This window comes from Hylaeus anthracinus, unplaced genomic scaffold, assembly GCF_026225885.1.
Source record: "Hylaeus anthracinus isolate JK02 unplaced genomic scaffold, UHH_iyHylAnth1.0_haploid 12000, whole genome shotgun sequence".
NCBI classification, from domain to species: domain Eukaryota; kingdom Metazoa; phylum Arthropoda; class Insecta; order Hymenoptera; family Colletidae; genus Hylaeus; species Hylaeus anthracinus.
The window spans coordinates 524,141-551,241 of NW_026534347.1; the positions used below are offsets into that span (position 1 = coordinate 524,141).

The window sequence follows — 27,101 nt, forward strand, 5'->3', positions numbered from 1 at the left end:
GTCTGTCTGAAATGGATCGAAATTATTAAAGGTCGAAACGTTTAAATCGGCTATGCTTGTTTGGACTGTACGTGCTATAATATTCAGCTTTCTCTACGAGTTGTTACTCGAACAGTGGGAGAAAGGAAAGGTCTGGTTTAAATCTAATCAGCGATTCATAAAGGTACAGTTGTCTCTTTGTTATATCGTTCGTATAGAGTTCGTGGAAATGGATGGACGCGCCGATAGAATAGCAAAATTGCGGCAAACTTCACGCAGACTTTTCGCGAACGGATCATGGACGGCAAGCATTTTCCAAGAGTGCGCAGCCGCGGCTTATCATTGCCCTGCCATCATGGAACCGTGTATTCGCGTCGAGGTGAGCGGCCAAGCCATATCGCGCCGCGCCGCGCCGCGCCGGCCGTTCCGTCTTTCGCGATCTAGACACTGGCTGATTGGCCAGTCCTCGTTGCACAATTTCGAACGCTGCACCAATCGCAACAGTTGACTATGCAGCTTCTAAACGCGAGCGGCAAATCCGTAAAACCTCAGTTTTCTCGGATACGATACCCTCGAGAGGGCAGTTTAAACCAAGCTGCAGGTTGTCTTGCACGACGAATCGATCAGCAAAAGATACGCGAGGATGATGAAAGGGTCATAGAGACAGCAATCCATAAATTTTACATAATGTTTATTATTTATAGTGTACTCAGAAATGTCGGGCCTCAACCAGTGGGCCTCCTCTTTTTTTTTTCTTTTGACATATTTGATCAGTAAACATCACAATGTTAATTTTCCTCCAGTTCGTACAGTTTTTATTTCCTCCTTCTCACTCTCTCTTTCTTTTTCTCTATTAAAAGCGACGCGCAAGCTGCTCGTATTGACTCGTGAATCGTATAAGAGTGATTTTTTACGCGTTTTGATTTAAACTCGCGATTAAATCGAAAAAAAAGAAAATGTTTCTTTTCTCTTCGTTCGCCTCGTTTCTTTGAACAGACTTTCTCAGGATTCGACCAAGGTGAAAACATTGTCGAGAAACAAGTCAACTTTGTTAATCCGTTACGAGCAGATTGTGCCTCACAAAAAATAGATAATTATCCAGGTTCGAGGTTCTTGGTTCTCCATCCATAATTCAACATGCCAGCATATTCGTATAACAAAACGTCGAATGTAACAACTTCATAGAAAAAAAAAAAAAAAACAAAACAACAAAAACACAAAGAAAGGTCTACCTTTATCGTCAACTGTTCGAGGTAATGAATTTCGATTTGCGAGTTCGATGGTTGATGATATACATATCTGTATGTGTGAATACACATACATACAGGTGTACATATATATATATATATATATAAATACCCACACACACACACACATATATACCACGTATATACCTATACGTATTCGAGTGAGAATGTTTTCGGTATGAACGTAACTTAGAATTAGAAACTTCGCGTATTACAAAAGTTGCCGTCGAATTTGAACTCGATTTTGTTGACAGTTAGAAAAAACGCACCCTTATTTAATAATCACACACACACACTCTCTCTCTCTCTCTTTTTCTGTTTCTCTTACTCTTTCTTTTCATTTTACTCTTATTTCCAATATCGGGCCGACATTCGAGGAGCTTCTAAATGTGTAGGGCATAAAAATAGGACAAAAAGGATTCGGGAGTTAACCAGGGGATGGACGAGGGGGCAGGGGTATCGGGATAGGGGACTGACTTTCCTTTTCTCATTTTATTCGTATTATAGTGACCAACCACCCCCACTGTACACGCTTCTGCTCGACTCATCGTCCTTTTCGTGGACATTGAAAAATTAGGATACGCACGAGCGTCGAGCGCGAAGATTGAAACACGAAGAGCAAAGATTCCGTGTAGAACGGGAAACTTGATTTTGTTTGTTAACGTCGATAAATCGATTCGTTGCACGCTTTCTATTCCTCGTTTCAATCTTCGATTCGACGAATTAAAAAATTTACCGCGGCTCTGTCGTCGAACGGTCGAGATCGTTTGTTCGGAACAAGAATGATTTCTTCTTTTGCGAAAACTCGACAGCAATCGAATGCGATTCGTTCGATGACAGATCCCGCGGCCGCACGCTAATAAAATCGGCGCGGAAGCGATGGTGGCGCGTGGGTACATTTCTTTCTGTCAAGTTCTCGTTAGATGAGGAATCGAGGGTGGAGGGTGAGTCGATATTCGAAAAAATCTTGGTAAAAATATGTGCTTGCGGACCCCGCGCCACTCGGCTCACCGACGCTTCTGGCCCACCTTAATTAATTCTCTTAACCTCCGTAAACACTTCGTCCAGCCTTCACGCTATACGAAATGACCGTTACAGTATCATATTATATATATATAATATATAATATATATATATATAATATATATAATACATATATTATATTCTACATTACATTACTATGTTCAAAAAATAATATTACAATATATATATAGTGTGTGTTGTTATGTGTATTATCATTTTTTTTCTTTTTTTTTCGTTATTATTCTTATTTTCCTCCTCACCTCCGCGATAGTGTACGCCTCTTACATTATCGCTTGTTTTCACTCTCGTTTTGTTCATTTTGTTTGTTTGTTTGTTTGTTTGTTTGCTTGTTCGTTTGTTTGTTTGTTTGTATGTTTGTTTTTTCCCTATTTTACGCGCGGTAGTACCTAAAATTTACAATTAGTTTATTAATCGACGATTCGATGCTGCTGAGAGCGCTGGTAAACCTATGATGAGAGAAGACTTACACGGTACAAAGCGACGGCTCGAAGTTTGCGTTTTCCCGATTCTTTGAACGGTTGTATAAAATTATTCTATTCTCGCGGGGTAGTAGGTCTCGATATAAACGGCGCTTTCCATCGTTATAAAATTCGTTTCGCGTGACAACAAATCGCGCCAAACAGCCCAAAACGGTCGCCGATCGTCTTTGGCTCTTCCTCGCGACGATCAGAGATGGGCAAAACTTTATTCACGCTATACACGGCGAATAGGAACGTATTGACAATTAATGTAAAAAGTTTCGGACCGTTTAATCGTTACTCGGAATGTTTGTCCTTTCGGTTGTCTTGGAATTTTGCGATTTGCAATTGTTCAGAGCTAATAGAATCCGACTGTCCCATCTCCGACGACGATAACATCAACGAACGACCGCTCTGTCCGTTCTTCACCACGGAATGCCCTATAAGATTTATCTTCAGCGTGAAACGTGTCGCTTCTCTCAGCAGTACGCGCGTCACGTTTACCAAATCCATTTGGTGTGGTTGTGTGGATGTAAAACCGCTAGGCGCTTCTTCTTCTCTTTCTCTTCGTTTAATTTGAATAACAACCATTTTTTTTATTTTTTAATTTGTTTTACTAAATATATCACAAACTGCCGGTGGCTAGTGCAGCCCTCGGATTCACGTCGAACGCGTCAACGTTGCTTGGTATCGGCGAGTTGGTCGTCTTCGGGGACCGAGGACTCCGAGATCCGATCCGTTTGTTTCGAGACAGCGTTCGCCGTGAACGTTTGGGCTACCACCGGAAAAATATAACGTTAAGGGGTTACATGTTAATAGTTACATCACTGTCGGAAGACGCAAGCTTCCGGAGGGTTCACGGATGGACAGTCTTGCTTGCAGAAGCGCTCACCGGGAACCCTTCGGTCTTGTCCCCAACGTACGGTTAGTTTAAGTTTGTCGAACTAGTAATTTTCCGTTTATCATGCTGCCACAGAAGATTCTCTTTACTCGTAAAACTGTAAATACCTTTATAAATCCATGACCTTAAAGTATTACGTAATTTTCGTTTACCTTCTTTTTTTTCTGTTTTCGGTTTTTCTTTCGCGTCGTTTTAATAAAATCTCGCGGATGCCCAATGGATCGATACCGAATTTACGCGTTCCTTCTATCGATTGCTTCTTCTTGCTCTCGGTTTTCTAGGTTTTCGTTCGATAATTTTCTCTTTAGAAAACTTGTAGTCAAGGGGGGCGACCGTGTTATTATATCGGAAGGACATGACAGGGGCGAGGTTAGGACAGAGGAGATCAAGCCATCTTCAAACTATACAACGACGTAAGTTGATTACACTGAAATTGTTTGTTCACGAGGCTACAGGCATCGGTTGCTAATACCGCGGAAAAAGGATTACTCTAACATTTAGTGGGCAATATATATATATATGCGTGACCCAGAGAAAAAGGTGTTGAAACGAAGGTGCCCTCGCGTTGCGCTAGTCGCGAGCGCTCCGATTACTCTCGCTGCTGTACCGTATCGTATGTGATTAAACCGTGTTGGAACAATTTAGAACAATTAAATACTGTATAACTATCGCTATTATTTTGCAATCGCGTGATTAATTATTAATTACACCAATTGCTATTTGCGCAAAGGCAACGCCGTAGAGCATGTTAGACGCAGCAGGAACAATCGGGACGCTGATACAAAACGAGGGCATCGAAACTAGCGTTCAGCAAAAGTGGCACGTCGTTAATATCCTAAGCGGGATCGACTACATCTCTAAGAGTATAGACACGTGGCGATAAATATACGTATAGTAGTAACATTCTACACTTAGCATAGCTCAGGCGTGCGCGCTTGTATACGTATGAATGACCAAGAACACGTAGCCAAACTTTATGTGGATGTGCGTGGGCGCTCGCGCGCGCGCGCGCGTGTGTGTGGACATGTTTGTGTACGTGTTTGTGGATTACAAAGGGTCTATAAAAGCGTTTCGCGAGAGGCGCGTCAGCTCACTTATAAGCGGGAGGTGAAACCACGAGCGCGCTTCAAATTGTTCGTAGCGTCGAGTATTGGATTAAGGAATAAGGATTATAGGTTTAACTGTATCCGTCGTTATATAACGGGAAACGCTTCTACTTCCTAAATAGTGTATAAGAATTTTAACGTCTTGTAGTTCACGTGGGATCAAACATCTCTCCGTCGATGAATCAGTTCACGGTAATTGTTCGCTTTTCTAAAGTGTCGCTAAGACCAGAACAAGCTGAGGGGGTTAGAAGTTTGCCGCGTTGATCGGTCAAACGAGTGTATCAATCGTAACGAAGATCCGGGGAAGGGTTACGGGTCTCGGGTCTCGGGTCTCGGGTCTCGGTAATATGTAACGGGGTGGGAGTTGAAGGAGAGGGACAGGTGAGGAGGGAGTCTCCTCCATGTTTTCGTTTCTTTCTTCGAAATTTCGAAATTTCTCGATAGACGTCTCCTCTGCGATCTTTCTTCTGTGCCGCGGTTAACCCTTTTACCATGGACGACGTATACACACATGTCATCGAACGGTAACCGTGATTTAAGAATTTAACGCATTCACTTTCGTATCCTGGGTAGAGACAAGGTTCCGTTGCGATTCGTCGATGGGTCAAGGGCGAGTGAACGCGCTAAACTGTTCGGATCTCTTGTAAATAGACAGCGAAAGGGTTAAGCACGACACGATGGCGTTTGAATTGTTTTCGAGGCAGGCGTGCAGGTGTCCGTGGCGTGAAAGAGTTCACGCCGGTGAGCAAAAATGGAATCGGATTTATTCTCGCCTTAAAGCGCTCGCAAGGATTCGAGCGAAGCGATCGGTTCGATGAGATTTTTCTCTGTTTATTTTTCCATTTCCGGTAAATATTCTACGTCGTCTAAACCATTTTTATTTAGTTTTTTTTTCTTTCGTTTGCTCGATTGTTTACCATAGTTGTCTTCGCCTACTTTGACAGATGAGACGCTTCGCCGTCGCCAAGACATAGACGTTTTTCCGTAACGAGGACGGACGTTTTCAGACTAAGACTAGAAAAATACTAGCGCCTTTCTAGAAACGATTCAGAAACGACAGCTCCGATTCACTTTTATCGAATGCTGTCACGTTCGGAGCTTTCTCGAGCTCCTCGATCGGGGTACGAATGAAAGAGTTCTCTTCAGCGGAGCAACCGGTGACAAGTATTTCGAATAGATTCTGTCGTTTGTCGGATCTTACAATCAACAGCGTACGCGAGGCGAAGAGTCGATAGACCAGCGGCAGAGGCACACGGCGTGTGTTGCTCCTGGCTCTAACCGACCAAAATAGCTGAAGACGAATATAGCACATTTCTGTAATAATAGTTATATTAATACTAAGCGTTTAACTCTTTTTCTCGTCGCGGTTTTCGTAAAGGGACAAGAAGGAGAAGCCGAGGGGTCCGGGGAGGGATGTGAGGGTGGCGGGTACAAGAGGAAGCGGGAACCCAGGGAGAACGTAAACGAAACAGGCAGATCCGAACGAGTGTTGGACCGTTCAGGATCCTCGGTTAGTGGAAACGGAGAGTGGTGTCTTCGGTAACCGTATACGCGTAGACGGCAAATTCTGTTTCTGCTCGTCCGTGTTTATAAGGAGAAAGGGGGTATTAAAAATTCTCTATCGCTACGAGAAGCTTACTAGGCGTAGGCTGGATACACTAACATGCACGATTAGTCGACTGGTAAAAGTTCTCTCGTCTACTATCCGCTAAGATCGTGTTACGTACGCTACCATGTATCGCTATGTTTAATAATCTAAACTCGAAAAATACTATTAGTCTTCGTTAGCTTAGTTCGAAAAATGTTAATATTCGATGGCCGGCGTCGAGCTACCGACGTCGGACGCCTTTTAGTTTTATTCTTTTTTCTTTTGCTTGACCTAGAGAAAGTCGTTCGGAACGTTTACCTAGACGATTTCCGGGTTACGGGTTTTGAAATTGTAAAGATACACGCATAACGGGTCTGTTCGCGTTTCGTCGACGATCCGCGCCACGGATCGTCGTGCCATCCGTTTCTACAACTACCGCGACAATCATTTTTCTTTTCGTCTCGTCGTGTTTTGCGTATGTCGTCTGGAGAGAAAATCGTCTGTTTCTTTGCCGGAAAATGTCTGTGTATACAGTAGTATTCTGAGTAAAAGGAACTCTCTTGAAGAATCGCGCGTAGCGTTGAGGGAGCGTCTGCCCGAACAATACATCTATATATCATTTTTATATATGAATAATACATATCGTGTGTCCGTCTCTCTCTCTCTCTCTGTGTGTGTGTGTGTGTATCTGTGTGTGTATCTGTGTAAGCACAGTACGTGCCCCGTGCATACGTGGGCGCGTATGGGTCTACGTGTATACATGTGTACGTATAACGAAAACTCCAGTTATTTTAAATCGTGTTCCGTGAACCGCGTTCAAGTTCTCATACTTCTCTCGTCGATATTCCTTTCCCGTCGATCTTTATCCATCCAACGAGGAAAACACACCTCGGGCAACGGGAGAATCTCGCTCTGCAGAGATACACGGTTACTCATCTTAAACCCGTTCGTTCTCGCGTCTACCTCTATCGACTATTCGTCTAGCGCGATCGAGCTTAGCGTTGTATGCAACCAAGGAGGCTTGTCCGACTTTTAGTTACGATATCACCGTACACGGTCCACTTACGAGTTATGCTGTAGAATAAAAGTCAAAAATATATTATATGTATATATTCATATATATATATTCGTTTCTGTTGTACCTACTATATTCTAGTGTATCGAGAAGCATGTACGCTCGAGGTTCGTTCACGACGTTATTTAGACACGTTGACGTCTTCGCGACACTCTTCGACTGCGACCAGCCGAAAGTCATTCGAATGTGCGCGCCGCCAACGGTTAGCCTGGTTACATGTTGAACTAGAACTGAATCCCGTCGTACCGTCTTGCGCCTTACAGTTTACAGTTATACGCGTTTAGCTTGAACAAAATTCCCATCGGTCGCTGCGCTCCGTTGCGGATTTATTCGTTTTTTCGTCGGTTAGCGGACAAGCTTGTCCCTGGTGTGGACGGTCTGTTAGTGTATTATTTTCGGTATATCCGTGCTCCCGTTTTCGTATCGCGTTTTTCTGTCTCGTCGTCCCGCTCTTGTATCTCGCGCCCCTTTACTCCCCCGCGAGTCCTTTCAATTCGGTCGACGCTTACCAGGCGCGGGGTAATGGCAACGATGACCAATGCGCGTTCTATCGCGAGCCGTGGACGGGTTATCCGAACAAATCCGATCGGACGTTCGTGTCGGCAATTTCGGATGGGCTCGGTTCAGTCGACGGTAGACAATCCGATTAAACGTACCAAAATATCCAAACATCCGGCCTAGCTTTCGTTCGAATAGCCGATGGCCGCGCTTGCGAAACTCGAAACTCGAAACCGTCTCTCTGCAGAGCGAGCACGAGACCTCTCGAAATTTCGTCCTTTTTGTTCTTTCTATCCTGAACGCTTTCCTTTCTCCGTCTGCGAGGGTTCGCTCACTCTCAACCCTTTCCGTTCGTTCTCTCGGCAGAGTCAAAAATGCATTGCGCGCAAGAAGCTAGGTAGGTATACGCGAGCATATATTTTCGGCCAACCGAACGATGGAACGCACGAGAACGAGAAAAGGATCTACTCGTAAACATTCTCCACTTTGGAAATCTAGCCAAGTAGTCTGCTGCGACTACGTCCAAAGTTGTCGGACCAAAGTACGTTTTAACGTTTTCAAGCGAGAGTTGCGAATGGAAGACTCCAACTGGTATCACTGGTAAGATCGTACTAGACATTTTTGTAAGAATTTTTCAACCGATTACGCGTACTGCCGTATCTTTAACTAAACGTCGATTGTAGTCGCAGCTTCTTGCGATGTTGTATCGAAAATTCGCGTTCCCCTTGCAACGAGTGGATCCTAATCAGGCATCGTAGCCAAGTTTTACTAGCAATTTTTGCGACTAATTTCGAAACAGGTATACCTGCTGCTCTATCTACTGTATCTAATAAGATAAAGCTGTTGTAAATGTCCATGCATAGCTTGAACTTGGTTAGGATAGAATTCACGTTAACTACCGTATGATCTTTCGATCTGTCATCTGTAGCAAAAAGACGAATCGAAATGCAAAGGCAAACGAAAGACGAAGCACAGCTAACGCCAACCCGTCCACTCGAAATCTACATTCTTCGTGCGAACCAGAGACGTTCGTTGGCCACGCGAAGCAGCATTATTCTTTTTCTCTTTGAAGCGATAGCATATATAAATCGTCGTATGAACCCATTGTCGCCGAACGAGACAGGTTTCGATTTTCACCTCTCTTCGACGATGTCTCTAGGCACGACGACATGGCGTTCAAGCGACCGAACTCTTTGCTTGATTTACAAATAATTTTTACCGCTTTGTGATTGCTTGCTGCAGCAGCTAAAACCCTTGACTCAAGTTGGGGAAGCTTAAACTCCGGTGGGATTCGTCGCATTATTTTCATCGTGTTTCGTTATCTCTTTCGTTTCATATATTATTATTATTTTTTTTGTTCATGTTTATCTCATCCATATGCGTATACGTATTTATACACACATATATACGTATACGCATATCTTTTTCACATTTTTTTTAGAACGGCTTTCGTTTTAATGTTCGCGACAATGGAGCAGCGTCCGTGGCTGTCACGGTTTTCCTCTCCTCTTTACTCTTTCTCTCCTTCCGTACTGGCGTAATTAACATTATTTAGTTATAATACTTGGTGTGTGTTTAACTAGAACGTTTGGTATCGAAGGGAAAGACGAGTCTCGCCTCGCTACTCGATCTCGTTCGTTCGAAATTCTATTGCGCGACCGAACGCGATTCGCTTTCTCTCTAATTGGAAATTTATTCGTAAACGAGACGTTCTAAGAACTCTTTTCTGTCTTCTACTCTTTCATCGTGTTTCGAGACGCTGGCAAACCATCGTTCTCGGTTACTCCGATCTCGCGAAAACGAAATAAACAGCTTTGCTAAAAGACTGGCAGCAATTGGGACGAATTCGAATATATCACACACTCGCGGTATTTCGTACAATTTTATACGTATATGTAAACGGAACAAATCTTCAGATTCTACGGTACAAAGGAAACACGTTCGAAAAAATACACTCTACGAATAAAATTGCAATTGAAAACGTTTCGTCGTCGTTTTCGCATCGGTGCTATACCGAATCGCTTAAATGGACATTCGTTAATTATTGTACTTACTTTTATACATACACCATATATATAACGTGTGTACCTCTTGTTTTTGTTAAATCTAAACGCTATGTATATGTATGTACATACATGCTAGTTGCGAGCACGAGGAACTCGTCCGTATTCTTCCGTTTCCGTCTACTGTTTTACTTTTTTTTCGGTTTTGTTCATTTTCATAGCTACTGAACGCAGTCGTGCGCCTCTACCTTTCCTGCGAGAAACGATGAAAACGAATGCGTATCGCGTAATTTGATCGAAAAAGAAAAACTACACAATCCCGTATTCGTGACTAAAACAAACACGTGGTACATATTTGTTAGAATTTCGCTAATTTTCGATAGAAAAACGTTCTTCGTGTCACGCTCGCGGATCGACGAACAAATTTCGAATCTACGACGATTTAGATTCTCGATACTTCCATCTTCCGACCAATGCTATCTCGAGTCTAGCCTTATGTACACGAGTAATTTACAATATCGAACATTCGAATCTTTCCCCTCTAATACCAAAAAGACAACCGAGGTATTAATCGATAAACGAAAAAACGGTGTATACATTTCTTTTTTTGTCCATTTCATTTCATTTTGTATGCATCGTCGATATATGTGTGTCACCTTTGATTCTTAAATGCTGTACAGGAACATTTACTTGCTTATTCGTTTAATCACTCGTTTAATATTTTGTTTTTTGTATTTATTCGATATTTCGTAACCGTAGCCTATACTTAGTTTGTCGTTAGAGTACTTCGTTATTACCTATCCGTTTAAATAATTAACGCTATCGTCGGAGTCAATCGATGAAACAATCGGTGTGTCAATTAATATCAATCCGGAACAAACGTCGCGACTTGTCGTTCTCGTTGGCGCGTACGAGAAGCGAGAGAGCGCGCAAAAGACCCTGGCCCATCGCAAATGACTAGCTCAACAAACGCGTCTTCTCGTTTGTTACGGTCGAGCGAGCGAACGAAGAGACTCGCTTTTTATCGGCTTGGTCGGGAAAGTAGATGAAAGCCTTTCCTGGACGGTCGTGGTTCGTTTTATTTTTTCCTTTCTCTTTTATTTATCGAAAAAAAAAGGTATACGACGGTACTAGCAACTACGTATTTTGTTACTCCTAGGTTCGCGGTGTCGATTGCACTGACTACTTTCATCCTTTTGTTACGCTACAGGAAAAAATTATGTATTTGTATATATATATATATATGAAATTAAATACTACGAATACATGGAATACGGTATAGAGAGTAAAATGAATGCATTAGGATAAAAAAAAAAAAAAAAATACAATAAAGACAAAGGAACTCCAAGTATAAAACTGTGAAAACGTACGAAAGACTGGATCGATGGTGGGGTCCTTCGCGCGGCACCAGGAAAGTCGAAATCAAATTAATTCTGTTCCATCGCGACCTAATCAGAAATAGTTTGGAAACGGAAAGTCGCGATCGAAAAAGTAAGAATCAACTTTCGTTGAACTCGTCTCGCGAGTCCCAGTTAATATAAAAATGAGTTCAGCGCGACCTTTCCCCTTTCACCGATCGTTCTCAATGATTTTCGCGCTAACCTACAACTCGCGTTTCTCTCTTCCATACGTCTCTTGCGGTTTCTCCTTTTGCACGCTTTGTTTCTTTTCAAAGATCCTATTACTTTAATTAAATATAATTTCTTATTATACGTGTACATGTACACATATATATTTGTCATATACATTTATCGCAGTGATAATAATTAAATAGCGTTTACGCGCCTAAAGCGTGTAGATTTTCGGCGTTTTCATTCTTGAATGGAGTGAAAAGAAAAAATCGGTTTAATCGAAAATGAAAGAGTCGCCGGAAACCTTGTCGTAAGGCTTTGTTCCCCCCACGGAAGAACTTATTTATACATATATTTATGCACGTGTGAATCGTTTCGTCGTCTGATCCCCGATCGATCCTGGTTTCTCAACTTTTTTGTCGTTCGTTTCTCCTCTCCATCGATTCGATGAATCGACATCCAACCGACGCCGACGCGCGTACGTTCATCGATCAGCCCAAACGTATACGCGTAGATACCCGTAGATATATCGATATAGAAACAAAATATAAATGGAATTTGTTTAGTATATACGAGTATAAAAACTTCGTTATTCGTTATTCGTTATGTTAACATCTTTGTCACCCGGGCTTCCTGTCGAACTCGTCTAGATGGAATTTGCGTCGTTGCGCATTTTACGAATGACAAGTTAATTCAAGTCTTTCGACTCGGACTTGGCTTTTCTTTGCTCTTCTTACTCGTCTGAACAGCGATCGCGCGGAAGAATACAAGACTGTTCGTGTGAACAAGAAGCTAACGGAAGTGCTAAACGAAATCAGTCGTTCCGGATCGTGTACGAGGATTGACGGTAAAAGAACGCGGAATAAAAATTGTAATAAGAGGTCGCAAAACAGAAACGGGGACGCTTATTCCAATGGACAACCGAGCGAGTTTGCGAATGAGAGTATAATACGCGAAAGAAATTTAGCGACTTTTGCCGATTCTTTTGTAGAGTATACTTTAAAACGGAATTATTTCCGTTGTCGAGACGCTTGTTGGCTACGATGTTGTTCTTAGATTATCGGATTTAAGGAAGACTAGAAAAGATCGCGGGAAAAGTTTCGGGATGTGTGAAATAGGAAGCGTCGCGGGAAGGATCGATTTTGCGACCTAGGTTTAAAAATAAGTAATAGTAATAGACTATGGAGACTAAAGTAAGATTCCAGAATATTGGCCGATCAAGGCTCACTGCCCCGTCAGACGAAGAACAAACAACGAAGAACAGTCCGATCTATTTATTCCACGATGCTATCGATGCAGCGTTACTTTGCGTCCACTTAAGAGTTATATGCCCGTGAATTAAACAATAATCAAACTTAACGATAAATAGCTGCATCTACAGGGCTAAATATCATGCGTGAAATCTTCTACCACCAACTACATTTGCACTGCTTTGCGATTGCTTCATTTGGGATCCCATTCCAGCACGTTATGTAACACGATCGACAAACGGATCGTCTATCAACCGAAGAGTGGTGACTCGGATCGGCCAATATTTTGGAATTTCCCTATAATAAAGGTAAATCTCGTCGAGCGAGGAATCCGCTTCCACGAAGGACTCCGCGGAGTTTTCTTTCCTGTTCTTGACGCAACGGAAAAAGGAAGAAAAAGTGGAACCGAAATCCCTACGATCCTCTTTTCCTGGTAGCGCAACAGTGTTTTCGCGTCTTTTGTCCGATGTACCTTTTTCTTCCTCATTTTTTTTTAAATCTGCGCTTTGTTTTTTTTTCTCCTGTTTCATTCATCATTCCTCCGCGGCTCGATGAAAACGTACGGTATCAGAGGAGATTCGCAGAGGAGGATGAAATAGAATCGAGTCGGTTCTTTCGACAACGACAACGACAACGACAACGACAACGACAATGCAACGACAACGACAACGACAACGACGAGAACAATGATCCGCCGTTTTATCTTTCCGTCGATCTTGCTCGATGATAAGGTCTGATCGTGATCCGACGAAACGCGCATTCGAGAAGCTCTTGTTCGTTTGTTCGTTCGTTCGTTTGTTCGCGTAGCTCTTTCTTTCGCGCTCTCTCGATTTCTGTGGCTTTCTCTCCGCTCGCCTTGTCGTGATTCGTGATATCCGCTAAACGAGAAGGAGTAATTAGGGCGTCCCAGGTGATGTGATCGCCATCAGGGGCGCTGGCGGCAACGCGACCGGTATGTGATAATATTTACACTGGGGTCGCATGCACGCGCCCTTCACTGCGTCCCTGCACACGGTTACGCGATTCTCGATCACCTCCACGTTTCCTGAAACATCCAGAACGGACATCGATTAGACACACGTGATCGTCAGGCCCTATCCCAGAAATCATTGGGCCAGTTGATCCGTTTCGACCAAATCTTACGCGCAAAATAAATACTTGTGAAATTTTTAACATGGCTTATGTATTGGATCTTGCCTTAGACGTGACACCGATAATCAGACGATACCATAATCGTAGCCATCCGTGAGGTTGCCAATCGAAACGTCTACCCATTCGTCCATGTGATCACTTGTGCTCCATAGAGAATAGTTTGGTCGTGGTGGAATTTCAATAGCTGAATCACCGGAGAGACCGCGATTCAACCAAGTTCTTACGCTTCGCGAGATTATCTTGGAAATCTGTGTTTGTTTTGCGTCTCGAATCTTGCAGAAATTCCTTTACGACATCGTTGAAAATTAACGAGTTGACCGACTAACGAGGGAACTTGGTTGGAATTGAGAATGACTCGGACAGCCGACTAATGAAACTTAAACGCTGACTTTAACTCGACCGGCTATCGAGTGAACCAAGTTTCAGGAAGCGTTACGTTCGAAAATTTTAATAAGCTCGGTCTTTCTCGCGACGAGAAATCTCTCGCTGAGCGAGCGATTTTTTTTAAACGATTATCGACTCGTTTCGATTCGAACTTGAACTTACTGAAATCATATTTATCATATTGTATAACTCGCTATATTCGGTATATAATAGTTCACTGACTTTCATTTACGCGATAACGAGTCGAGAAACAGTCAATAATCCTTTTAATTGGTCTACTGCTACAATAACGTATAATTTGGGTGAAATTGCGCGCAGTTGGACACACCGGTGTGACCACTAGATTTGTTACTTGCCATATATTCCAAACAGAGGATTGTTTTGCGGTAAATGGATGGTTGCGAACTGCGGAACAGCTGCTAAGTACAAATGTTGTTTCACCGAACATTGAGTTCGATGGCTAAGAGGGACGCTAGCGTAGACGAACGAAACAAACGACTAACTTAACGTTAGGACATGTAACAACAATGCGTCCAAGGCAAGGTTCGATGGATCAGCTGCTCCAACGAGTTGATCGCACAATTCGGATAAATAATTGTACAAATTAAAAACACAATTTGTTTCGAGTTTGATGTATTCCGATGTACTCAGGGTGACGTCAGGTCCCGATAGAAACTTACCGTCACTGAGATGGATAAACTTGCAGGCGGGACGGTTGCACACTTGTCGATTAAAATCTTGGCACACCGGGAGGGTGTCCAGTAACTGAAAGAAAATGTGCCAGGTACTTTTATAACGGATACTTTCCAAGTTGTTGCGAACAATAGTTACAAGAAAAGGAACAAACTCTTACAGTATCACACTCCACGTTCTCAAACACGCACAGATTCGCGACTTTTTCTCTCGCTCGCGCATTCGTTCTTACTTTTACTCTGTCACTTTCAACACAGAGACAAAACGATCTTTTTCTCTCGATGCACACACGCACGCGTACTTGGAAAAATCATCGGTCACGCACATTCAGACTTTCCAGTGTTAGAGCATATTCACGGTACATTACATGCTCTAAAAAAATCGGATCGTAATACGAATATTAATTAATTGCTACTGGTGCGCGAATAATCGATCAGAATTCCACGACCCACGAACCACGACTCTTTTCAACCAACTCTGACAAACGCTTCGGGTCCTCGTGGCGCGTCGATTATTCGCGCAATTCGAATTAAGAGGAAAATTTGCAGTAGAACTTTTCATTTTTAAACTGGGCATTCCCTAATCTCGTAATTTGTAATAATTACCGATTATACGAAAATCGGATCGTTTCATTCGGTTCGCTTAATGCGAGTCGCCGCTTGACGTATCGTCCGAGGCTCGATAGAATTTTCGAATGGCTTTTTTTTTTCGTGAACAAAGGACTCGTTTTCACGTTATACGCGGACAGTTTACGCGTGAGTCTGTGATTATCGTAATCTTTTCATCGTTTTTCTTTTCTGTCTGCATTCCCAACACTTTGTGTGCAAGGAGCGTGCCTTTATAAACGAGGATTGTTTGATTCGCAAATTTCTCGAAGGGACTAAAATGTTCAGCGTAGTTATTGTTATTCTGAGATGTTACAACACTATCGTCTAACAATCTAACGATCTAGATTGGCATTTGCTTAGCTAAAAGTTGCGCTCGATGCCAACGATTAAGGATTACCGGATATCGATCAAGCGAGAGTTTGCTACGTTCACTTTTCCGTTATTGACGTTTCATTTCGTTTCATTTCTTTATACAAGATTTCGTATAATTTGCGAATCAGGTCATCGAAGCCCTCTTCTCAGCGGGCCATTCAGCACAATGACTAGACTGAAATTTTAGTGTTAACAAAAATCGTGGAATACAGGAAAGCAACGATCGCGGGTTGTCTAAGCGTTTCGCTGTATATCACTCTCGACTAGAAAACGGGCTGCTAAACAGTGACTTTACGTAAAACCTAGCTTGCAAAGATGGAGAAACAATAATATTATATATGTAACTCGTGTGCATGTATATATATAATATGGTCGCGGGTGAAACATACGTACAACGTAAAGACGGATCTTTCACTTGAATTCGATATTCCTCGCAGCGAGTTTTACGAATAGTCCGGTCATTTTAGAGTCTGGAGTTTAACGGAAAATACGGGGACATCGCGAAAATATCGAGCCGATCGTTTCCATACAATTCTATTCTATTATCTTTTTACAAATAACGTAAAAAGATAACCGATTTTCTACGCGATTTCCAACGATCGAGTAAATATGTATGTACATGTATCGTTGGCTCGATAAAAGTATTTTCGCAACGAGATCTAAAATGACTGGAATAGAACGACGAACGCGCGCGAGATCCACGAAACGAGGAATTGAGTAAAAGAAATCGAAAAAAATTATGGGAAAAAAGATACACGGAAATGCGAAATATCAGATGTATCGGTCAAAAGGTAAACCCGGAGCGAAATGTACTCGAGCGAAGCGAAAAATTCCACCGCAGCTACGCTACTTGTCCGTTCCTTTGATTCCACCCCGAGCGAAACATGTATGCATATTATATGTACACACACACACACAGAAACACACACGTACACTCGTATCTAGGAAAATTATTTATATATATCCGAAATATGATAGACAAATGCAGCAAGTAGATTAAACATCAAAATTTCCAGTGTACTGGTTTCGTGTTAGCCAAAAAACGTTAGGTCAAAGAAGCGTTAACAACCTACCAGATAGAATATTAAATTAAACGAAAAAATATGTATACGTATAGAGAAAATACGCAAGAATATGTAATACGATGATAATAACAGAGAACCGAATGTATCGTCTGGCAAAAAGTATACCATAGGCTCACCATAGAAGCGTGCAAAATATATGTTATATATATGTGCGTGTAATCGAAAACAAAAACAAAAAAAAAAAAAAAAAGTACGATAATAAAACGGATAACTGAAACGGTAATTCGATTGAAATTATTTTCTTTCCGTCAAGCAATTAACGCGCCAAGTTCCTCGTGTTACGGCGCCAACGTATTAAAAACAGCAACAAATCGATAAGTATACGCACAAAACCGATAACGAGAAAAGTAACAATGATTACGAAAGATAAATAGGAGCGAGAATAATCGTGATAATAAGTAAATAATTCTTGCAACTGCATATAAAAGATAATTCGCTATAAACACAGAGTCTGGTCATGCAAATAATGGCCCGGGAGAAGGGGGTTGGTTTTCTGCTTGGGTGATCATACAGATTACGAAGATCGTGTCCGATACATCGACGATCGCTAATTGAAACGAAACGATAGACAGGCTGTCCACCGTAACGTGACCGCGATTTTTCAACCACTCGTGGAAATCGTTACGACAAGCATCTTGCAGATCCAAGGATCCGTAGCTCGATCGTTTCGTGGAGAAGAATCGTCGGGATGACAAACGGATCGTCTTTCCTCATCACCCAAGCAATTCGTGTTGTGCCAAAAGCCGACTTGAAAGGACCGCCGGGGGTTTTGGTTCGCGTGCGTGAATAACAAGACTTTGAAACACACACATTCACTCGCTACTAAAGCTACGGGAAAAAGAAGATAGATGTAGAGATATATTCGGGGTTTGGGGCAAGAGGGCCAGAGTGTGGGCGGGCGAGGGGGGGTGGGGGGTTGTTGTTGTTGTTGTTGTTGTTGGGGGACAGTGATTCACGCCAGCGAACCAAACTGCCGTAGGTGGTTGGACAAAGTCAGCGGTTATTTGGCATTCGTATAATGTGGATGTGGGATATGTCGTAAAGCTGTCAAATTAATAATATTCTACTGCAAATAAGTTCAACACTATGTCAACTGCGACTCCGCAACCATAACAAACAGAGCTGATTATGCTCGCAAGAAAAAACATACTAGACTATACGACTCGAAGAGAGAGATCGTGGATTTGGAATCGGAATCGGAACCGGAATCGTGATCGTGACACGCGAGGGCGCGCGCGGGAAAGCTTTGTCAATAAGTTCCAAGCGATTGTTTTTTGTTGTTGTTGTTGTTGTTGTTGTTGTTATTATTATTATCGATAGGGCACGTTAAAATAGAGATACCCGCCGGGCGCGTTGATAATTTGATAATAATATCGTTCTCTTTTAGCTTTCTTTACCGGTTATATATGCGTCAGAAGCTCTCTATGCAAGCGACAGGAGGTTCCGTGTTCATTGGCGATAGCGATAAATAATAATGATCTCGAGCGAGCCCAGAGAGCGAGAAAAAAAAGTGTTGCACGTCACGTGAGGGACAAGGCTTGAGGCTTAAAGGTTTGCAGAGGCTCTTGTCTCTTAGAGAATCACGCCATTGTCGTTATCGCGATGTAGCGCGTCGATATTTTTGGAATTATCGAGTGTCATTCCTTGAAACATATAAAAAGATTGGAACTCGAACAGTAACTGACACGTAATCGATACTAATACAGGGATATTAATATCAATATGCATGCAGTACACGTCGGACATTATGTAACATACGGTTCATACCGTGAGAAATCACTAGTGCGATAAAAATGAATGTACAGAACAGAGGGGTGGATCGGAGAGACAAATTAGTTCAAGTACTCATCAAGCGTCCGAGGTAGAGAAAAAAAAATAGTTGATCTTTGGATGCGGCGGCATTAAACGTATTCCGACAGTTATCGCGCAACGTTAATGAAATAAGCGTAATCAAGACAATGGCATGATAGATATAATAATAAATATGTATATAATAAAGATACGCATGTACATCGTACGTACATATACGTGAACCAACGCTCGAGAGTTTGAAGTACTCTTCGATCTTTAGATTAAATAAATCAACAAGATTTATTTCGGCAAAGATTGGAGTACGCTCCAAAGTTTCCAACAGCGGTGCACGTATACATACAAATACAGATGGCAAACTCGATAGGTCGGTAGCTCGATAGCTCGATAGCTCGATAGCTCGATAGCAAGGTCATACTAATTACTGTATAAAGAAGCGTGCATCTCTTTCTTCGTGAATAGGTTTGTTTGTAGGGGGGTGACGACAACGCTTTCGAGGTAGCATAATAATAATAATAATAATAATAATTATTGATGTAATAATAATAGACAAACACCAGATAAGGCAGTGGTTATTCGCAGTTATAGTTGCGGTGAGCAGTCGTGAGGGAGATGCCCCCAAAAGCTACGTGTTAGCCAAAGCTACTCGAGGATTGGGACTACGCTGGATCGCTCCTTTCTTTTCTCTCTGATTAATACCGTAGAATTTACGAAACGCGCGCGATTCAAAAGAGTTTCTAGAGCGAGTCGAACGCGTCCATCCCCTCGGTTAACCTTGAAGGTTAGCAGCATTAAAAGTTCGGGCTTGCATCAAAGCACCATGACGGTATTGCGCGAGATCAACGATCTGTGCGAACCTATCGTGAATCACCGAAAACCGAGGAGATTACGGTACAATCTGCAAAAACCTATATGATTCGTTCTCTTTCGTTCGATCGGGTAGACGGAGGATCTACATACATACATACATAGGCGCGTTACCACGCATGCAGTTCGAAACCCGTTTCGCCCCCTTATGTCCGACAAACGTCTGGCGCTTCTAATGCAGACCCGAGACTGAGTAAAAAACTGGTTACAATAATGAGTCTACCTGTCCGCAGCTGTCTGTGTAGACGACACAGTGAGCGTTTTGGGGGACCACTTGGGCCCCGACAGTGGCTAAGGCTGCTAAGGCGATCCACATGCAGCAAACGAGGCAGTGTTCGGTACGGTATTATTTTTTTTTTTTCATTTTTTTTTTCATTTTTTTTGTCGAAGTATTGTTTTTTTTTTCGTTTTTTTTTTATTTTTGGTCGTTCATTACCAGTCGGTCGAATTCGGTGGAGAAGGCACCAAAATCAAAGTGAAGCACGTCGAACGTGCCCTCGGAGCACCCAGGTACATGTACGAAAAAAAGAATTTGAGTATGTTGTTGTTTTTTTTTTTTTCGATGTCACATAGTCATCGCATCGTTCGTTGAAAGATGTCCGCAGAAAAGGAGAGCGGAGAGATGTTGTTATTATTTTTTTTTTTTCAATGGTGAGTCGCACGACGCGTTGTTCCCGTTGTTTCGATTCGTGGAGCAAACAAGCGGTCGTGGGGCGGGAAACGGCCGACAGGGGGGGATAGTCCGCGGTAGAATGAAAGTGTACGTCGCGTAGAATGAGTGTATCGCGGTGTTTTCGCGTGATGACACGTGTATGTTTATATGTGGGTGTTTATACGTATGTTTATATGTACGTTTGTACGAGGTACGAGTAATTTTGTTTTGGTTTTTCCAGCCCACCAATGACCGAAATGCATGTACCAGGGTGTACGAACGCGTATGTATTCGTGTGTTTGTCGCAACGTTTATCGTTGTAACCGGGTGTTGGGCGAACATGACGGCGATAATGCGGCGGCGGTGCACACATACCAAGCCAGGATTTAAATATTCAAATGTACGTGTGTGTACGTATGTCGAAGTTGTAAAAGGTATCGCGCAGTAGAGAAACGGCAAACATGTGTGTGTGTGTAGGGGTAAAAGGTGAAGAAGAACGTTCGACGATGGGCGCAAACGAAACCAACGAAACGTAGAGGGTTCGAAGGTATAAATGCGAGAGGTGCGTAAAACGTGGGCAGCCCGTCGTCGATAAAATTCATTCGTCACCGTAATCGCGCGTGTGTGTATGTATTTTTCGACGTGATATCAAGCGAGCGCGTGAGTGTAGAGTGTGACGACGACGCAGAAGAGATCATGATCCGCGTGTACGCATAGGAGTCGCGAACGAACGACACAGGATGAACAGAGGATGGGAAGAGCGAAGAATAAAGAAGAAACCGCGAAGACAGAAGGGGAGAAGAAGGAAAAAATAGATGAGATATACATGTATATGATGAGATGTCGTCGACGTACGTACGTTCCCAGCACAGGATGGGGAAAACGGTCACAATCGCCACATGAATGTAATTAATCGGTGAAGGAGGCCAGAGATCGGATTTCGGCAGCAGTCGTCGGAGATTCCGGGAATGGAAGGATAATTCAGGCACGTGCGGCGTTTCGTGGATCAATTTCGGGGATTGGGTGGGTAAATTCAGGCACGTGCGTGGAGGGCCGGTGGTGGTAGCGTGGACGTTGCATCGGATTGTATCACGGACGAAACCGGGGGATGAAAGCGTTGACGGGGACGAGATCAAACAGTATGCGTGGTAATTTTCGGTCGAAAGACGTGCGTTGGATATCCAGGCGAAGGGCAAGCATGAAACAGAAAGTTTAAAGAGACGTTATGAACTGATCGCGAATAAACGTGCACTTTGTGGGTACAGTGGATCGTGTGTGACTTGTAAATCATTCTCTGTCTCGGCAGTTGTTCGCTACGCGGCTAAACAGTTTCATTCCATTTGGCGTGTTAACCAGCGAAAAAAAAATCGAGATATGCGAACGATAACCCGTTCGTTTCAACCAAATGCAGTCGTGCATTTTTCCTCTATGACTATCAATGATGTATATACACATACATATAGACACAATAAAAAATCGTGTTCGCATGCGCTTAAGCTTCGTCGTTCAGTGTGCGTGTTCGTGTTGCGTGGTTTTATCTTGAACCTGTTGACGCATGCGTGTAAAGGTATCGAAATATCGCGTGTTAAAACTGAATGTCTATATGAAATTGTAAGAAATTGCGAGAAAAAGACAGATATAGAGATAGAGATAGCAAAGAGTTTATTTCGTCCATACATGATAGCAGTGAGAGATACAAAGAAAATTACTAGCACAAGCCAGAAATATTTCTACGGACGCGGTGTTCCATTTACTTTTTCTTTTTACTGTAAGCCATGAAGTATTCATCTACGCGTACTCTGTACAAAGCAGTCTATACGCGTCTAAAGAGTTTGACAGCGGAGAACGATTACCAATTAATCAAATTCGTGAAGCTCGAGTGCTTGAAGCTTGCATATGCGACAAAATAAAGTGCTACTGCGATACTTACATCGGAAAGAGTGCTTCACATCGGTTTCTATATCGACACAGGTGTATACGAACAGGACGGAACCGCAGGTGTGTCCAAAAAATGTATTCTTCGCGTGTTCCGTTCACCAATGACACCTTTTGTTGAGAAAATCCTAGTCGTTTTCTCTAGTAATCGAAAGAGTTAGCTGAACGATCGAATCGTACACGGTTGCACGGTTCCGTCCGTTCGTATCCACTGTTCGGCCGTCACACGTTGGACGTTAGAGTACGGCGATAAACCATCGGTCAAATAGTCCTGGTCATTCGAGTGCAGCTTCGGCTTATTTTGCTCCCTGTTCGTGCGGTGCCGTGAACATTTATTTACGTGTTTGCGAAACGTAATGGCATCGACGAGTCGTGTCCAGGAACCGCGTGAAACAGCACACGCGTGCACGTTTCGTGTCACTTTTGTGATATCTCCACGTTCAGGCGGTACGAATTATTCCCGCGACAGGACTCGTTCCGTCGAATTGGAACGAAACCTCGAGTTCCGATTGTGATCGGTCGCGTTCTACTTTGGACGCTCGTCGCGTCATTTCACCTTTCTTATGTTCTCTTTTTTTATTTTCGTTTCCATGTTTTTTCTTTCCTTTTTTTCTTTCTATTTTTCTTTTTTCTTTTGACACAAGAAAACGTCGCGAAGCTCGGATTCAGGCGTCGAACAATTGCGTAGCACTCTTCTCGCCTTTGAATCGCAAGGCAGTTTGAAAGCGATCGAAACAAGTGAGGCCTCGGCGCGATACTTGATGCGATCAGAAGCATGGATTATTGATACTTGTAAATAGAAATGCAAGCACCGCTGGGCCTGCTCGATGATCCCGAAAGGATTGATCTTGCTCCGAAGGCCAAACAAGACCAGAAATACGTCGAAAGTTATGGCAGAACAACGAAAGTCGTGTATACCTATTTCGTACCAACGATTAATCGTTAATTGGTAATTGTGATTTTCGATTAGCGAATAATCGTGATCGTGGATAACGTTATGCCCAACAACGAATTTTGACGGAATCGCGAAGCGATCCATGTGGTTCGCGGTTACCACGACCCCCAGGATCATTCTTATCAGGTCCCAACGGTACAGTTTGTTCCGGCGACACTCCCTTTGGAATCACGATCTCTCGGTAACGAGGTCTTGTCTTCTCGGTTACCGAGACTGGACGTGTTGCAAAGGTCTTTCCCCGTGTGCCAAGCATTATAAAACAATTCAGTAGGCACACGCGCGATTTTTTTACGCAGGCGATAGCGGCGAAATAATATAATCGAAGCTGGATAAGAAGCCGACCGAACGCAGGATGGTCCGTTAGAGGAATGAAGGTTATTTGGAAAAAGATCGACTTTGATTCGTTCATACTTTTACGTAAATTGCAATTACTATCGATTTTTGTCGAATTTTTTCGACCAAGATTTCGAGGTCATCTTGATCGAATACCTTACGACAAAATGGTAGGTACAATGTTTGAAAACGTTTTACGTGTAATTTACACGCATTCATCGACCGTTTTCACGAGACGGTTATTAGTAAAAATGTTTGGAGGACGCGAAGGATATCTAATGTGGCGATTGTTGATACAATTGTAGGTAGCAGATTGGGATGTCGACGTGACAATATACAGATTTACTTAAATATCGCTCCTTCGTGCCTCTGAATTTCGCAACTAAAGCGCGGGAGAAGCGGTGGTAAATGGCGGAAAGGTCGGGGACGTATGTAACGTAATTCAACGGTCAAATAGACGAGAAAGAAGTAGAAGAAGAAAATACAAGGTAGTGAGTCGTACGCTCTTCTTATGGTGTTCTTCATAATAAAAGCAGCTAACATCTACAAGGTTTTTAGAAACGACCGTGTGCTTGGCATCGTCATGGTGTACTCTGCGAATATAGAAACTAATAATCGCGTTCAACCGTTCTCTTTTTTCCTCGTTTCCAAAGAAAATAAAGTATCCGAAACGGTACGTAATACATACAAGAATGAAGGTCGTCGAATGAAACCAAAGCGTAAATTATACATTTCTGTCGTGGTTACGTAAACGAATAACAGGTTCGCGGTGGTTCGTTAAATGAATATCCGATCCGGACGTCTTCGATATAAATACCATGTATCGATGAAAAAAAGGAAACGTAAAAAGTGTAAGTAACAATACAAGCACCAAGTCGAACGTATCGTCGAGGGAATATTAAAAATAAGGGAAGCAGGAAGCGAGGCTAAGACTGTGAGCAATAATGGGCGTAATATCGAGTAATACACGAGTATATATATAGTATATATAATATGTATATATATATAAATATAAATATTACAAGGGATTAGCGAGTTGTCGGGAAGTTCTGTATCGATAGAAAGAGATGAAATAAGAAGAAGCATTAATAAAACAAATATTCATGCATTTCTCAAGCATTATTATTACAAATACTGGCTGACTCCTTGACAAACCCCGTGAGCGTGCACGCGCAAAAACGCATTCGGGACCTTCGAAGACTCATTTGTATCGTTTCATTCGTTCTTAATCAGCTTTCTCCATGAACTGTCTCCGTTTCTCATAGTCTTTTTTCTTTTCATTTTTGTTTTTGAGTCGACGACGCAGACTACACGCGGCTACGTTTTGTTGCGATTGACCAACGATTACTAATTTTAATTCGTTTCCTCGATTAAATGGACGACGCGTCGTTCTATCTCGTAGGACGTTTCCCCGCCACGCAAGTTATTACACACTCTGTACAATGTACATACATGCGTGGCGGATGGTGCGCCACCCTCGCGTCGTACACGCATACAAGCGGCCAAAAAAAATGCATAAATCATTGTCGGGAACACGGGCAACGCATAATACAATTCGTCACTTATTTTGCCTTTAGTTTGTCCAACACTTGCGTATTCCCGTGGTCTACTCGATAATTATCGGACGATTTACACAAATACGACCGTGATTTGCGGGCACACGCGTGCATATGTATGCGTATAGGTAAGTCTAAACGAGACAATAAGAGACAAAAACGGTACACGATAATAAATACTACCTGTGTAGCGTACACGCTAATCGAAAATACCGAGCGAAGGGAGAAGTGCGATGTTTAATTCCTGAACGGACTCGAATGGACGACGAATTCATGCAACAAAGCCGCTTTTCCTCTTCCACTCGTTAGTTTTCCGCGCACTGTTATGCTTATGGTATCCCGGTCACCTTGTAAACGTACCACGAGCCAACAAATAGTCTTGTACGAACAACAGAGTCAAACGGTAGCCACGATACAACATCTGCAGAATCTTACAACAACAACAACTTCACTAGCGAGTAAACACTCACGTTCTCGTTGAATTTAACCGGTGTTCAACTTTTCGCTTCGCTCCGTATTTCCGATTATCGTGTACCCTACACCTGTATGCGTGTAATATAGATACACGTGTTAAACGTGTGTTTGATTTTGTCTTTATCTCGATCGTTTATAATCCTTAATTTGACAATTTGTATGTAATATATTTTATGCATATGCGTTCGCACAGTTTGCAAGATAATCCTGAATACGTTTAACGTCGATTATCTGGCGACCTGTGCCTCTAACCTTTCATTTTCGTTGCACGATATCTATATGCAACGTTGATAATGCTTACGATTTAATTGTACGTACTACATGTATATATTACATAAGGTATATTAGCCGTAGTGCTTTCTCACGTGTTACTCGAGTTTACTTGTATATATTCTACTACGCGTGTCTTCTTCTCTTTGTGTGCAACGGTGTACGAGTGCAAGGGGAAGGCACTTCCGCTGTCTTTCGAGCGATGCCGCTTGGAAAACCCCATGAACCGCGTACCCATTGTCGGACGATTGTTCAGTTGGAAATCGATTGGAAGTGATCTGCTACGTAAATCTCATTGTAATTTTCGACGAAAAACTGATTATGTTTGAGACTTTTGTTTCTTATATCGGGTACAAATTTCCAATTACATTATAACGTTTCGAAATTTTTAAGGGGCGGTTCCAGGGTTTTCGGCGCGGATCTGAAATGACCAGCCACCCTCTCGATAGTGTACGTATTGTATAAGTGTAAACTGCAAGTTGAGGAACCGTCCGAACCTTTCGCAACCGAAAAACACGTACAACCTATGCTTAATTCTCGCCGAGCGAGACTATTCCGGAGGAGACCGTTCAAAGTGATTCGCGATCCGGTGTGTATCCTCACCTTATCGGAATCACTGTGTATTTGCGAGTGTGTATATCTTGTGTGTGTGTGAGTGTGTGTGTGCAGAATGTTCGTGTCCTCTATAGATGTAACCAGTGTTATACATTGAAAACATACTATCACAACGAATCGCCCGTGGAAGTGCTTACGCTTGCGTAGATCAAAGACAACCTCCTCGCTCTGTTTTCATTTCACACGAATGACTACAAAATAACCGCGTGCACACTATCCGTCGCTATGGAAGACCGTGTTTCCTGAACAATATTACGCCCGGAGGATATCAATGGAGCACCGGATTAAGATTTCATAGACACGATTGAGAAAAGTAGAACGTAAAGTTGAGATTTATTTAAAACATGTACAAATTAAATAACTTTTTTTTTATTTAATCCCATGTCTTAATTCGGCTCTGATATCGCGTGCTGGTAACAAATCTATCGTTTTGTGCGTGTGTAGGCGCGCGCATACACGCTCTGTACTCTTGTGACGTGTTTTCGCGATCGCATCGGAGAAGCTGTCTTCGAATCTCGCGCGCGCGAACGAAGGGAGCCGATGAGAAGTTTGAGTAGCTTTTCCAATTAACGATACAATTAAACATTTTAGGAATATCGCAGGTACGCTAGGCGTTGCAGA

The 27,101-nt window shown here is 42.6% G+C and overlaps 1 protein-coding gene and 1 long non-coding RNA gene across 6 annotated transcripts in view; both read right to left on the bottom strand.

The window, feature by feature from the left end:
* Window positions 1-987: 987 nt before the first annotated feature.
* On the bottom strand, window positions 988-13,611 carry LOC128890517 (uncharacterized). Its single transcript, XR_008460634.1, has 2 exons — window positions 7,470-13,611; window positions 988-7,397 (listed from the first exon to the last, which is right to left on the bottom strand). It is a non-coding gene; the product is annotated as an uncharacterized LOC128890517 (long non-coding RNA).
* A 12-nt stretch (window positions 13,612-13,623) lies between these two features.
* LOC128890487 (protein muscleblind) overlaps window positions 13,624-27,101 on the bottom strand; it is a 281,109-nt gene continuing 267,631 nt past the window's right edge. For all 5 annotated transcript variants that reach the window (XR_008460629.1, XR_008460633.1, XR_008460630.1 and 2 more), the window contains 2 exons: window positions 14,937-15,021; window positions 13,624-13,765 (listed from right to left, as the gene is read on the bottom strand). The gene's annotated coding sequence lies outside the window, so the exon portion shown is untranslated. The remainder of the gene's footprint in view (window positions 13,766-14,936; window positions 15,022-27,101) is intronic.